The sequence below is a fragment of the Anastrepha ludens genome, chromosome 3 (assembly GCF_028408465.1).
Source record: "Anastrepha ludens isolate Willacy chromosome 3, idAnaLude1.1, whole genome shotgun sequence".
Taxonomy (NCBI): Eukaryota; Metazoa; Arthropoda; class Insecta; order Diptera; family Tephritidae; genus Anastrepha; species Anastrepha ludens.
Genome location: NC_071499.1, coordinates 115,330,513 through 115,344,490, shown reverse-complemented (window position 1 = coordinate 115,344,490; position 13,978 = coordinate 115,330,513). Strand labels below are relative to the sequence as shown.

The 13,978-nt window shown below is 34.2% G+C and overlaps 1 protein-coding gene across 1 annotated transcript in view; it reads right to left on the bottom strand.

Moving 5' to 3' along the window:
• Positions 1-13,526, bottom strand: part of LOC128858841 (microtubule-associated protein futsch) — an 88,460-nt gene extending 74,934 nt beyond the window's left edge. The window contains exon 1 of the mRNA XM_054095367.1: positions 13,433-13,526. The gene's annotated coding sequence lies outside the window, so the exon portion shown is untranslated. The remainder of the gene's footprint in view (positions 1-13,432) is intronic.
• Between the last annotated feature and the right edge of the window lie 452 nt (positions 13,527-13,978).

Sequence of the window (13,978 nt, the reverse complement as noted above, 5' to 3'; positions counted from 1 at the left end):
AATAAAATAATACGAAATTAAGGCAGATAGCGGCAGGCTAATCACCAACCCTGTCAAAAGCCAAATAGATTAACGCAACCAGCGCAAGACAAATGTCTTGCCGGGCCCTACCTAGGCGAGTGTCCTTGTCACACGGCCAATTGGTACCAAGACCTGTAATTACATCGAAGAATAAAATAATACGAAATTAAGGCAGATAGCGGCAGGCTAATCACCAACCCTGTCAAAAGCCAAATAGATTAACGCAACCAGCGCAAGACAAATGTCTTGTCGGGGCCCTATGCTCCCGCACAGTGCGGCCGATTCCCGAAAAGCTGGCCAAAACTCAAAAAATTAAGTAATTGATTCAAAATTTCTTACTCGGGGGTTGTCGGGGTCGCTGATTACGAATTTGATCTTAAAATTTTGAAAATCCACCCCCTTCCACCCCTATTGGCCACCCCCTCACGTGAAATAGCGTATATTCTAGAACATAATCAAGATGCATGTAAATTTATATGTTTTCGGGGTCGCAAGGTAGCAAGTGGTAGCAGCTGAATCTTGTTTTATTCAGTAACCATTACTTCGTCGCGGGCAGGTACTCACATTAAACACAACAGACGTTCTCCAATTCCCAGTACTTGTATGGCATAAAAAGTGAAAAAGTCTTCAAATGTTTTGGGGAGCTTTGTTGAAATGAACCTTTTCGCAAGTAATTTGGCAGTTCAAAAATAACTGAGGAAGGTAAGAATCTTTGTTAAATCTTACAATCAAAGCGAGTTTTAAAAATGCTCAGCAAGTTAAGAATTTTTGTGCCTGAAAGTATATGGGTGCGAAAACTTTTTCTTAATGATTTTTTAGTTCAAATTATTATTATTTTTTCCTTGCCCACTTCTCTCGGCGGCATAGGGAATCAGTTTTGCGTTGGTTTCATTAACCTGTTCTTGATTTCTGACAGGAAAGGTGATTAGCCTGCCGCTACCAGTCCTAAGTAGTGGAAATGCCCACCTGTCATTGCTTAGGAACAACGCCTTCTTACTGCTTGGAGCGCCATCTGTGTCTCACACTTTTTCTGGCAGAAGGATCGCACAGTTGGTTGAGGACTTCGCTAAATTTCTGCGCTATTACCGCGGTCGCCCGCTTCCTCTTGCTGGCGCCACTGATGCAATGTGTCAAATTATTTTTTGCAAATTAATTTTTTTAAATTCCTGAATTTCAGAATTTTCTAAAAATAAAAATTCTGGGTATGCAGTTTTGCGGCTTATTTAATTTTGATGCAAGAATGTGCAAGTTTGATTTTTGCGTTGATTTTTCAGAATTGTTTTTGCTGCCGTTCTTGTGCATTTTCTCCATATGTAAGACCAAACCATTTGGTATTTCATGCACGGAGATTCGAGTCTGTGCACTTCCGGATGGTAGTCACGCATCAATCCATTCGACTACGTGGGTCGCCATTTGTGGAAAAACATCAATATGAACATCGCAAATTGGAGGAGAAAGTTGTCACAACTATGTGGGAAGATATTATTACTTAGCTATAGCTTCAACAATTTTCGCTAAGAGTTTATTTTGTATTTCATAAAAATTTTGATAGTTTTTTTTTGAGCTGGAAAATTTTTTTGTTCCTAGAAATTTTCGAGGTATTTCAAGTACGGAAGAATTCACATAGTCACATTGATGTTCAGAATTAGCAGCTCATGCTCTGATAGGGGCAATTTAATTCACATCGGAGCATTTCACATTCGTCGCTGGGTTTGTTCACAATCTTATCTGGTTGCTAAAATTTTGCCTTCTTACCCCTGAGAACTTGGTGCAAATATATTTTCTCATCAGCAGAAAAACTTTCAAACTTGAGTGCATGCAATTTTCGGCGCTTTCACGAAAATACTTAAATGCTCTCATATGAAATTTGTGCAGTTTTAAGTGCCCAAACACATGCATTTTACATTTCATATGCATATAAAGACGAATGACACTCAAGAAAATTGAATGGCCACTAAAAGTCAGCACGGAATTTGTGGCAAAGAAACAGTATAAAAATATGTGTGTGCGTGTGTGTAGTTAAAGCGGACTACGAAAAAACCCTGTAGAGTAGTTATGCGAAAAAAGGCAGTAAGCATGAGTTAAGCCGAAAAAATTTAGAATTTGAAAATTATATGCCTGAGCGCGTGACTTAAAGGCAAGCGATGTTTCAGCGCTTTTGCCAGATGTTAAGCTGGAAAAACCAACGGATATGAGTGGTAAGAAAAAGAAAAGTGAGGAAATGAGTTATGAAATATGAGCAGTAAGGCTGAAAACGAGAAAATTTGAAACTTTTTTGTGACTAAGCAAAGCAATGGTTAAATTTCGTTTTTCTTACATTTTTATGTTTTCCTATGCATAAAGTTTCCACACATGCCAAGTGGCAAATGAAATAATTGTAGTTGTAGGATCATAAATACAAACGTGCAAAGTTTTTGTGTGCGCACAGAAGCGTATGAATCGGCAGCGCATATGCTTTTGTGCGGGCTACATTTTTCTATGGAAAACTGCACCTTTTTTTTGTATAAATATTTGCACGTATGATTTTCTACGTGTGTTGCATAATTACCATACTTATCGGTGTGTATGTGCATAAAACACACATACATTCATACAAATATACGTAACTAAATATTTTAGTTTTGCACAAAAGCCACTCATTCAGCCGCTCGACATTAGCGCAAAAGTGCTAACGAGTAGCTCAAGTGCGGCATTATTAGCCAGCCGCACATGTAAGCACGTACACACACAGGGAAGGTAAGCCTATGTGCATGCATAGTTAATACGCTACGTAAATAAATGATATATTCTATATATGAGCAGCGTATATTATGTCCTGCTCTATATACAGTCTGGTGCAACAGTTTTAAGGCCACTGTAGTTTATTTAACCTTCATCAAATTTAGAGCGAAATCACTTTGAAATTTTCGAAGCATATAATATAAACTGGGTTGAAATGAAGATTGCAATGATTATCGCATTTATTTGAAGGAAAATTAATTTTCGTTTTAATTTTTTTCAGCGGCACAATGAAAAACTCTGCGTTAATTAACTATAGGCAACAAATATTGACAAAATATTTAATTTGAATTTAATTTCAATAATTTATTTTATGAAGGAATAGTTCATTTCCTTAAAAAAATCACATGAATGGAAGTTACAAATTTTGTAAAAAAATTCAACAAATTTTCATGAACATTTCAGATTTTTATTTTTTGAATTTTTAGAAAAATTTAGAGTATGCAGTTTTATAGCTCATTTGATAAAATAAATAAATTAATGAAATGAAAATTAAAAAAAAAGTCAACAAATTTTCATGAAAGTTGGAATTTTTTTTATGTCCAAAATTTTATTTTTAGAATTTTTGTGATAAATTTCGAGTATGCAATTTTATATTTCATTGAATTTTGATAAATTAAATAAATTTTGTGAAAATTAAAAAAAAAATTAAACAAATTTTTATTAAAATTGGAAACTTTTTATGTTAAACATTTTATTTTGAGAATTTAAATAAAAATTTCGATTCAATTTTATAACTCATTGAATTTTGATAAAATAAATAAATTTTGTGAAAATTAAAAACAAAAATCAAGAAATTTTCACGAAAATTTCAAACCTTTTATGTGAAAAATTTTTATTTTTATATAATAATTTTAACAAAAGGGCGAATAAGCAATTTTGTGGCTCATTGAGTTTTGATAAAATAAATAAATTTTGTGAAAACTAACTAAACTAACAAAAAAATTCGACAAATTTCCATGAAAACTTCAAACTATCTTAAGTGAAAAATTTTATTTTTAGAATTTTTCGAAAAATTTCGAGTATGCAGATTTGTAGCTCATTAAATTTAAAATAAACAAAGTTAAAGTTTTGCTTAGAAGTTACGTTGATTTTTGGATTTTTTTTTTGCTGGCGTTCGTGTGCATTTTCTCCATTTAACGAACGGTCAACATTCCTTTATATGCCGTCTTTGCTGCCAAAAAAAAAAAAATCAAAAATCCAACGCTATAACGCAAATACGGGACGTATTATACATACAATAAACATAATGAATTATTATTATTATATAGTTTTCTAAGTTAATATAATAGGAAATGGTAGCTGTTGAGCGGTGGGGGGTCATTTTTCCCAAAATCACTTTCCCAAAAAAATTTTTTCCCAAATTTTTTTTCCCAAAAAATAATTTTCCCAATATTTTTTTTCCCAAAAATATTTTTTCCCGCTTTATTGTTTTTTCCCGAATGCATGTTTTCCCAAAATAACTTTTTTCCAATAGATAGCTTTCCCGAACAAATACTACTGAAATTAATTTTTATTATTCTACTATTTCACATTTTTCGACGATTCCGACAATATGAGTGTATATAATAATCAAAAATCTTATACTTAAGTAATCGAAAAAGATTCGAAAAAGTTTTTCAATATACATTTTTCAATTCGGATAAAAAGACAAGGTAACGAATGTATCCAACTTCACTCATATAAACAAGTTTTTTCACGTCATTCTTTTCGTGTCAAAATTTCATGAGCCAAAATTTGCTGCCTAAAGTCAAAATTTCTAATTATGGCGGAATTAATTGAATGCAAAAAATCATTTCTTTTCAAATAATAAAAAATGTACTCGCCCATTCATTGCAAATGTATATGCGATATTTTACAGACGAACGATATTTTGGGAAAAATATTTTATGGGAAAATTTATTGGGAAATTTTTAGTTTGGGAAAAATGGCATTGGGAAAATTATTTTTTGGAAAAAAAAAAATTTGGGAAAAAATTTTTTTGGGAAAGTGATTTTGGGAAAATTGTACCCCAATCCTGTTGAGCTTTTCTTCGACATAGCATTATTAGTTTTCAGGAGGAAATGAAGAAGTGTGATACAAAGAATAAACTTTACTCTCTCCACTATAGATGATGGCAGATTTGTGATATATTAATAATTTTGGAACTTTGGAATAATGCGAGAGAGTTTTTTTCAAGCTTTTAGGGTTTTTTATTCATCGCGTTTTGCAAAATCCAGCGCGGTTTAACTAAATTCACAATTCATTTTTTTTATAAAACACTAAAATGTCTTACAGGTACAGCTTCATTTAGGTTAAGTAAGGTTCAGTTAGCTTGAGTGACTGCCATTCGACACACTTAGACCTTAGTGGCCTCATTGTGATACCACTCGAGTTCATCCTTTAGACCTCTGAGCCTTCTCTGCGTACCTCCAGTCTATTTGAATGCCTTCCAATTAGACAATGCGCTGTTAGTATCCCTATCGTGTTTCGCATATCTCTTCTGAGATTCAGGCCGTACAAAATCGGCTTTAATACCCAGCTCAACGACCGGCACCGGAAGATCGCAAGTTTGTTAGACAGCCAAGGCCTACGAATCTTATCAAGAAATCTTTAAATTTGTATCGGAATTATATTGGGCAACCTAGCAAGTTTAAAGCAGTCCAGTGAACTTTTGGGATCTTATAAATGAAAACGTTTTAAGTAACACTATTTGCCCTTTTGGTTCTTTTTACCTTCCTGGAGCCATAGGAAATACTAATAATAATAAAGTAATACATGAGCTTGCCCAAGAAAAATCTAATAAATATCACAAAATTCTAACAGTGCATTACAGATTACACTCAAATGGTCTTAGACTTCTGCGAAAGACTGTATGTGCATACATGTCTCCTCCATGTACCGATATATGTATGTATATCTGCATCTCCATGCGCTTGGTAACAGGCGACCGAAAGAAATGCCAAACGTGCAACTATTCCACGGCTGCCAGTAATTTAGTTGACACAGCGCTGCTCCAGCATGACGGCTGATTGTTGGCGGTTTGGTGGTTTGGCACTACCCGCTTTTTTTTGGTTTTTTTTACTTTGTTTTTGGTTACGCCTAACTCGTTCGAGTCGGTGCCATACTAATACCAGTAGAATGTGGAAAAACACGCAAAATTTTTATAGTGCCCATGCGAATGCCATTAAGTCAAGGTGGTGAAATTTCTTGCTCAGCCGCATGCATACAAGCAAATGCTCGTTAATGCGCAGTAACAGAAAAAAAAATTATAATAATTGTTTGACGGAAGGGTTTTGTAAAAAATCTAATTGCCATACATTTTTTTGCGCGAAATCCCAAAGGTCAAGTATGTAGCTTAGCAGATTTCTCGCTTTTATATGAATGTCATTTTTATTTAATTATAATTTTTCACCGGATTTTAGTAGAATTAATTGCTTTAAATGAAACATGAATTAATTTGTTGGTTTGGCGCTTGACAAATAAATTGCGAGCGCAGCCAGTTTGGATATAAGACGTGCACTATGACCTTGGGATTTTACGTTAATAGTAGATCAATTTACAAAGCGTTGCCTGCCATTGCCTGCCACGTCTGCAATACCTCTTTACTTTTTACATTCAAAGTTAGTAGTTTAGCAAAATAATTTTTGTAGACATTTTAATAAGATGTTTCACGCAAATGTACCAGCATAAGCATAGTTAATAGATTCTAACTAAATAATTTTAAAAAATATTTCGCTTAAATAATTAATTTCATTACATATTTACTAGTAACTACTTACTTGTACAAATAACAATTGTCAGGATTTGAAGAGAGAAAAATTCTTGTATTTAAAATTTTAGATTCGCGATGAGCGCTACAAATCTTCCGAACCAAATAGTAATATACTACATTTTTGAGAAACTTAAAAATAGTCTTAAATGGGGAATTGAATAAGCAAAATACTTTCTGCAGGTGGAGTCTGGAAGATGATGTGTGCATTCTCAGCAACTTCCTTTCAGCTACTCTGCTCTCGCTGGGCTATGATTCAGACATATGCGCTCGCACTTTTTTGGGTTCTCACTTGGGCAGCCATTTATCCTTATACGTTTGTGTATGCCAATTGCGATAAAAGCTTTTCTCGTGCGTAAAAATAACCTCATATTTCATACGAGCTTTTCACTTTTGGGTAGAAGTAGCCATTACGGGTTCTCATTTAATGGAGTAAGTAAGTAAGTAAGATCACAACTCCCACACGTTGTTTGAAGGCAAAGCGTTAAATCTCAAACATCTTATGGGATTTGCATTAATGAATTTTCAAAAACGTATTTTAAACTCGTTCTGAACGAGCTCAAAAAGCCTAATACGAGCATTTTAATCAGTTCCGAGTTTGTTGAACATTTTTGCATACGCATTTTTTTATTCCAGTCTATTTAACCTATAATTCTTTAAATATATCGTTCTTCGCTAATACTCATACATAACTTCCCTGACTACTGTGTGGCGTTAAAGATACAAGTGACCTGAATCGAATTCTATTGGAAATGTAAAATGTTGATTTCTGAACCGAATTTTGAACTAGGCCGAAATTTAGCTCTTCTTCCGAATTTTGTTTAAATGCTGTCACCTCGAAAAGTTGTGAGAATCAATTAATAAAATATTAAGAAGAAAGAAGTAGTTAAAAATGGCTAACAAATTTTTTTCCCAACAATGTTTAAAAAAAAAAATTTAACTCAAAAATTTTAGTTATTTTTTTTTTAATTTTTAATTTATTCTCTTTAACAAAATGTTTTTAAATACTTTTTATATCTTATTTATCTATAAACTGTTAATAAATAAAACAAATCTATTAAAAAAAAACTTTTTTTAATTAAATATTTTTTCCTATAATATCTCTTTCTTATTTTTTTTTTAATATAAGTTAAACGAAAGTTTTAAAAAAAATCTAACAAATATAAAAATCCATTAATAAAAAATTAAGAAAAAAAATTACAAAAAAAGTTGGTCCCCAACAATTTTTAACAAAAAATATTTTATTTTTAATTACACATTGTATTTTTTAACTAAATTTTGTTTTGGTAATTTTTAATTTATTTTATTTTATACTATAAATTAAACGAAAGCTATAAAAACAATTTAATAAATATAAAAATCCATTAACAAAAAAAGGCTGAGGAAGGTGTTTTTAAAAATTACGTAAAACAGTTTCTCCCCAAAAACTTAAACAAAATTTTTAATTACTTTTTTCGCAAAATTTTGTTGTGTTAGTTTTTTATGTATTTTATTAAACAAAGGCTATACAAACAATTTAATAAATAAAAAGCCCATTAATAAAAAACTTAGAAAAAAATGTGAGGGAGGTGTTTTTCAGAACTGACGAAAAAAAATTTGTCCCTAACAAGTCTTATTTAAAATTTTTTTTTTTAAAAACCTACACATTTTTTTTAATAAAAATATTTAAGACAATTGTTTAATTAAATTTTTATCAATTCTTTTATATATTTTATTTCATCTTATAAATTAACAAGAAGGTTATTAAAAATCATTTTGAAAAAATCTGCACAAAAATTTTCAGCAGAGAAAAAACTCAAAATTTTTCTTCTTATACACAAATCTACTGCAGCGTACCTCTGGCTAAAGCTATAGCCATTAATGAGATAGCTGCCTGTTTAGGCAAAAATTTGACTACTTTCAGAGAAATCTATATTTATTCCGACAGCCAAGCTGTAATTGAATCTGGTTGCTACTAATTCTATCATTGCTCGTAAAGGCCGGGCATCGCTTTATGAGTAATTCCGCCGCCAGGGCATAGTGAAATAACAGAGAATTGTACGGCAGATAAATTAGCGAGAGATGCCACTACCACTCGCCTCCCTTTTGGTATGGATTTTGTAGGTATACCCCCCTCTCAATCAACAAAGTGTGTGGTACATGTAGCATTCAGCCACTTCATCCACTTCACAGATGGGTTGATAGTCTGACGATGTAACGTTACAAAAAGAATTTGGCCAAAACGGAACGTCAGCCGCTCAAAGGCGCTACTTAATCGATCAAGGAAAAATAGATCTATGTTAGTTGTTTTGATCACATGCCATTGCCTCCTAGGTCGACTTGTGGAAGACTGAGCCATGAAGAAGGCTCGACTATTGCAGAAACTGCAAGTAGGAGGAGGAGGAAGAGTCTGCCAGATATCTGCCCATTTGCTACTCTTCTGTGTGTCATGCCACTAAGTTTAGATGCTTGGGTCGTCGTTCTTGAATGACACTAATGCCCTTAGAGTCAGATCTTAGTCAGCCAGATCTGTGGGTTTACAAAACAAAATGGTTTAACAAGGTGTAGCAGGAAAGCTGCATTGGATCGCCAACAGTCTAAGTAAGTTGTCTTAAAGACCGACTGCAACTTGTGGCTAACTACCTACCTATCTATCTACCTATACTCAACCCTAGCAACTTTTACGAACCCAAGTTTTAGGAGAACTGATGACAATGCCAAGAATACTCGACCTGGAATCGCTTACATAGAACATGCGGTAGATTCAATGATGGGACTGATTCATGTAAACGAGTGCGCTGCGAACGAAGTGCAATGCGCTAAATGAACTTAATTACTTTGCTAGCGAAAAAGCTTTCCTCGACCCCAGCTGAGACATGTTTAGCAAGCTTCAAAAGTTTTATATGCCTAAAAAATATAAATTTTCTCTAAATTTTTATTTCAGCGCAAATATGTGCGCTTGTGACTAAGCAAACATGCCTATGTATGTTTGTATGTATGTATGTTTGGGCATATGGATAAACAACATTTTCATTTAAGTGCGCTGAAACCACTTACTTAAAACCATGCAAAATAGCATTCATATGCTTTTCAACATACACACATACACGCACACATATACTTAAATGCCTTCCACATGGTCACTCAGCCATATTGGCCTGCCAACTATTTACGCTGTGGTAATTTTAATTTTATTACCCGCAAAAGTAATATGAGCACGGAACGGATAAAATGAGAAATGTGAAAAAAGACAAAAAAAAAATATGTAAGAACATGAAAAATGTACGGAAAATGCTAAAAATGGAAATTAAGCAAGAAAAATAAGGAAAACGCCATTAGAGGTGAGGAGCGAAATGTAATAATGGTAAAGTGAAGTAATATGAAAATTAAAAAAAAGCAACGCCAACCAAATGCCATACTGTCCACAGCCACACAAGCGAACAAGCGAACATATGATATTCCTGCGCTTAAGCTGGCGCGTTCAGGAAATGAGCGCCACAATACGCAGCGTAGGGAATTGGATACACTGCGGTAGCGAGTGAAACGCAGAAGTTTGTGTTGCATATACATATGCACACATATGCTGCGTATGCAGGCAGGTGCGCGCAATCTGCAGAACGTCAAGTGCGCGCACTTGGTAAAAATTTTAACTTAACTCTCGGATTAAAAGTGTCAGCAAAGTTCAAAAACATTTTTATGGCGAAGATTAAAAGCACAGAAGCATGGAATATGTGGGGAAAAAATTAAAAAAAAAATTAAGTGTTCAAAATGACATAAAATAATGTAGTCAAGGTAGTTTAATGCCCCTAAGTGTGCAAATGGCTATAATGAAAATGTGACTGAATACTTTAAGTCCGCATATGACTATGAATGATATGCTGCAAAATGTGCCCTTATCAATTCGGAGTCGTTAAAAAACAAAAGCAGTATTCTTTCTCTTCATTTTAGCTTTAATATCATCAGTGGTGCAGTTGACTGCCCTCTTTTTAAGTGGCGCATTTATTTTCCTATTCCACAAAAAAACGAAAATGAGGAATAATGGTTTATTCTTTGTGGAGCAGAATTGAACCGTTTATGCCTCTTATATTCCGATATAGAGAAGATTGAACAATTTTTGATTATTATTTTTTTTTTGTTTTTACCCCCTTTAGCTACTATACTTTTTCGGATGGATGCAAGCTAGAAAATAAAGTAGGATATGGAGTTTTTTCTAAAGAGTTAGGATTAGAATTATATGTCCGACTTCCGGATTACTGCAGGCTCTACCAGGCAGAAGTCCCAGCCGCACTTCTATTCACCACACTTAGGCTCTTTTGCCATGGTTAGTTTCCTCTTGGTTGATCTTATAGTTGATAGTGTTTGTGGTGTTTATTTTGGTTCCCAGATGAAGCGTACCTTAACAAACACGCCGTAAAAAAACTACGATAAATATTTTCTCGAACAGTCAGGCAGCCTTCACATCAATGGAGACAGTTATAGTAAAACCAAAAGTTGTTCAGGATGCCTGGCAGCTCTAAATTATATTAGCACCGTCTGGACGGTCGGCTTTATATGGGTTTCGGGACATAGAGATGTTGATGGAAATTGTAAGGCCGATGCGCTAGCCAGAAAGGGTACTAATCTTCCTATGCTTGCAAATGGAGACAATATTGGAATCCCTATGGCAACTTGCAAATTAAGGATGAAAAATAATATTCTTCAGGAGGCCAATAGGTCCTGGAGAGAATATAATATCTCTTTTACAACCAGGCTAATTTGGCTGCAAATATATTAGAAAAGATCAGGCGAATTGCTTAACCTCTCTAGAAAAAACATCTCGTAGGTCGTGGCTTGCGTCACCGGTCATTGGCTGTTAGGTAGGTACTCTTCTAGAAATATTTTCACATGAATTCTGCAGAATTTGTAGAGACGAGGAAGAGGAAGAAACAGTAGATCACTTCCTTTGTAATTGTCTAGCCTTAGCTAGGAGTAGAGCAAGGTTGGAAAGGGATATGCCAGTTTGACTCTCTCACGGAACTATCCGGTGTTGAGATAAGAGCGGCTATCTTTTGCTCGCAATTTGATCTTCAAAAGTCTTGCAGACTCATTAATTACTGTGGAATATTTCAAGCTGAAATCTATGATGTCGCAACAAAAAAAGCAGCTGAAGTAGCTCTGGAATTAACTCCTTTTAATATTAGGACAAAGATTTTCATTGATAGTCAAGCGGCTATTAAAGCAATTATAGCTCCTTGCACTACCTCGGAATGTGTTCAAAAGTACAGATCCAAAATGAATGAACTCTACGGAAAAGAGGAAGGCCAGTAGTTATGGGATACCAGGAAACAAAGGCATAACCGGAAATGAGGGAGCCGATGAGCTCGCTAAGGCGGACATTCGCTTCATGAGATTGAGCACGACACTCTCCGCTCTGAAAATATAACTAAATGAGGAATCAGCTCTGGAAACGTAGTCGATATGGGAACCCCCAACCTTCTACAAAACTGCCAAATTCTGCTAAGGATCTAGAAAATGAAAACTGCACACTTTATTTTATCACTGTCTAGGAAAGACGAAAAAATATGTGTTGGTGTACTGACGGGATACTATCGCACCCCACAGCACGCAGCGAAAATGGGATTTGTCCAAAGCGATGCGTATAACGCATGCAATGAAACGAGTGCTATGGGTACTTTCAATCACCTGCTTTTCCACTGCCATGCTCTTCGTAAGACTGGACAAATGTGCCTAGGCTCAATACATTGTTCATTGTTGAAGGAATTTGCTGACAAAAGGCTGAACGGCTTGTTAAAACTCGTGAAGATCTGCATTGAGAATTACATAAAATAATATCTTCGATTCCAGATACATAGCGCTCTGGTGGTCTAAGTAAGATCTTTTTACAGACCAGCCAGTACTCCCTAACTTAACCTCCTTTTAGCTCCTATTGGATCGTAAGGCGTCCATTGAATAGATTTAACAAAATTTCAATTTTTTTGGCTCTTAATTTTTTATTTTTTTCAAATAAACTTTGCATTTGTCACTAAATGCATTATATAGATAAGAATGCAGACTTATCTCTGAACAATTTTGTTGTAGACTATCAGAATTATGAAATCATGTGTTTATAGATTTTTACTAACAAGTAATAATATATGTATGTATCAGCAGTCATTCTAAATTAATCGAAAGAAGCTTCTGTAACATGGTTTTCGAGCTTAAGCTTCTGATAGTTGTGGGATGAGACTTACTTACTTACTTATATGGCCTCATAAAGCATCATAACCCGTTAACGGATTAAAGCCGACTGTAACGAGTTTCGCCAGGCGTCTCTGCGTCTCATAACTTCAAACATAAGTATTAAGCTGGCGTGATGTAAAATTGAAAGAGATCACATGCGTATGGACATACTGCATATATATACACAACATATAAATATTGTAGCGCATATTAAATAGAGTAAGTTGTACGCTATGATCCAACATAGCTCTTCTTGTTTTAATATTTATGCTCATACAATTTTCTGCCTTCGCATTTAATTCCTTAAGGTACTTTGTAAGTACTTCTTTTTTTCCTTCTTTTATAACTTTTTTACTACTCATAAACTGATTATTATGCCTCTCTACCTCTTTTTCATAGCTTTTTCATCTTAAGTTTTAAAAGTTACATAAACTTCAGTTTGCGTGCAGCATTTCAAATAAGTTTCATGTTACATACTCAGTCTTAGTACTTTGTATGTGATGGCTGTGATTAATTGTGCGACATGTCGTATACGCAACTATTTGCGAAATTTAAGTTTTTTATATCATTTTTACCTACACTTTTCCATATGGTTATTATTTTTCTTAAAAACACATATTTAAAGCGTGTACGCTTTCTTCTATTACATAAATTTGAAATTTTTCAAATATCTCACACACTTACCGTGACGAGCTTCCTCTCCATCAGATGCGTGTTGTGTTATCGTATTCAGTTCCTCCTCCAAATCGACATGACAATCGCCAACGTCCCATGAGAGGAAACCTGCAATGTAGCAAAAGAAGAATAGAAAAGGGCAACAATTAGTTTTATGAGAGGATATTTCATATAAACAGCATCACAAAATATTGAAAATATTTTTAAATTAGACGTGTGCGCCTTACGCGCTCGTACTTTCGATTACAAAGTAAAAAAAGTTAAAAATTTTCTATTGAAACAGAAAAGCGGAAAAATATTTCTGAAAGCAAGTCATCAGTAGACGATTTCTGTAGTATAAAGTTTTACTCCAGCACGTGTCGGTTTTTCTTTAGAGTTTGTCAAAGTGCGCAAATTTTGCTCATGGAAATTTTGATGTTCCTTCTAAAAAGTGCGATAAGTTGATTATTGATAAAAATATTATATTGGAAACAGAAAAGGGACTAGCTGGTTGGGAAAGCACATTGTTAGTAGGCAATTTTTGTAAGACTGAGGTATGCTCCGGTACGTTTTGGT